At 58.8% G+C, this 1805-nt stretch overlaps 1 non-coding gene across 1 annotated transcript; it reads left to right on the top strand.

Annotated features, from left to right (window-relative positions):
• The first annotated feature begins 761 nt into the window (after nt 1–761).
• LOC140629790 (U2 spliceosomal RNA) lies at nt 762–952 on the top strand. The gene has a single exon (XR_012027611.1). It is a non-coding gene; the product is annotated as a U2 spliceosomal RNA (small nuclear RNA).
• The last annotated feature ends 853 nt before the right edge of the window (nt 953–1805 follow it).

Here is a 1805-nt window from a genome sequence, read left to right as displayed (position 1 = left end):
TTCGGTGTCACAGGCACGACGCCTCCACTGGTACCTCGTGGCACCTAGGACCCACATCCTGGACCACTCAAACCCCCAGGTCAGGTCACGAGCTACCTCGGCCTTCCCTCAGTCCCACGAAGGAGGGAACGTAGGAAGGTGGCCACTTCTGCCCTGGGGAAACGGAGGCCCAGGGGGTTAGGTAGATGCCCAGGGAGCCCTCCCGATGGGGCGGTAGGGAGGCCACCCGTTCAGGGCCCGGTCTCGGGTCCCAACTGGTGTCTGGAGCCCTTGGCAGGTGACGCCAGCCAGGCGCTTCTGGGCTCCCCACGCCCTGGCCCCAGCCAGCCTGTAGGGTCCCGCAGTGACGACGTGAGGAGCCTCCTGGGCCCTGGGACGACTCCGCGCCAGCCCCCGGCGCCAGCCCCACGCCCGGTTCCACGGCCCTCCCCCGAGGCGGGCCAAAGCGGGAAGCCGAGGGCGCCTGGCCCGCAGCCGGGTTCCGCCGCCCGCCGCGCCTCTAGGGCTCCGCGCGCGGAGGGGCGGGCCATTCAAATTAGGAAGGGCCTTGCGGGGCCGGCGACGACGCGACGACGGACGCATCGTTTGTCTTTTAAAAGGAAGAGACTTTACAAGGGCTCAGGAGAGCCTAGCGGCTAGTGCCGCCCGTGCCACGGTGGGAGAAGCGGGGGGAGCGGGACGTGGGCGGAGCGGGAGGCGAGTCACCGTGAGTGTAAGGTGGACGTCGTCGGGAGGGCGTGCGCGGGGGGGTGCGCGGCGGTATCGCTTCTCGGCCTTTTGGCTAAGATCAAGTGTAGTATCTGTTCTTATCAGTTTAATATCTGATACGTCCTCTATCCGAGGACAATATATTAAATGGATTTTTGGAGCAGGGAGATGGAATAGGAGCTTGCTCCGTCCACTCCGCGCATCGACCTGGTATTGCAGTACCTCCAGGAACGGTGCACCCCCTCGGGGAAACACTGGGTTGTCAAAGACAGAGCCTAAGTTCTCCGGAGCCGCGCTTACAGAGGCTCTTTGCTGTTCTCGGGGAGGGTTGGGAGCGGGGCTTAGCGCAAGAGGAAAGCTCAGGGCGAGACTCGAATCGAAGTTGACTTCTTGTTTTCTTTTCTTCTCCAGCTCTGCTAACCTCAGCCGCACTTTCACGGTTTGTGGGAGCAACTGACCGTTGTACTACTGTTTTTCTCTTTCTGGTTTAGGTTGTTCATTTCCCTAAAGCTGTTTTTAAGTTTTAGTTTTGCCTCTTTTTTTTTTTTTTCCCTTAAGTTTTCATTTACTTATGAAAAGCAGAGAGGGAGAGAGAAGCAGGCTCCATGCAGGGAGCCTGACGTGGGACCCGATCTTGGATCCCCAGGATCACGTCCGGGGCTGAAGACGGCGCTAAACCGCTGAGCCACCCAGGCCTGCCCCCTTAAAACCCTTAAGACACCTGGGCGGTTCAGGGGTCGAGTGTCTGCCCTCATGAATCTAGGGCCTGATCCCAGAGTCCTGGGATCGAGGTCCGCAAAGGGCTCTCTGCAGGGAGCTTGCTTCTCCCTCTTCTTCCTCTGCTTAGGTCTCTACCTCTCTCCGTGTTTCTCATGAATAAAGAGAATATTTAAAATCAATAAGGGGGGATCCCTGGGTGGCGCAGCGGTTTGGTGCCTGCCTTTGGCCCAGGGCGCGATCCTGGAGATCGAGGATCGAATCCCACGTCGGGCTCCCGGTGCATGAAGCCTGCTTCTCCCTCTGCCTGTGTTGTGTCTCTGCCTCTCTCTCTCTCTCACTGTGTGCCTATCATAAAAAAAAAAAAAAAAAAAAATATA

Source organism: Canis lupus, unplaced genomic scaffold (assembly GCF_048164855.1).
Source record: "Canis lupus baileyi unplaced genomic scaffold, mCanLup2.hap1 Scaffold_256, whole genome shotgun sequence".
Lineage (NCBI taxonomy): Eukaryota > Metazoa > Chordata > Mammalia > Carnivora > Canidae > Canis > Canis lupus.
The sequence above is the reverse complement of the archived record's forward strand: the minus strand, read 5'-3'. Positions and strand labels throughout refer to the sequence as shown.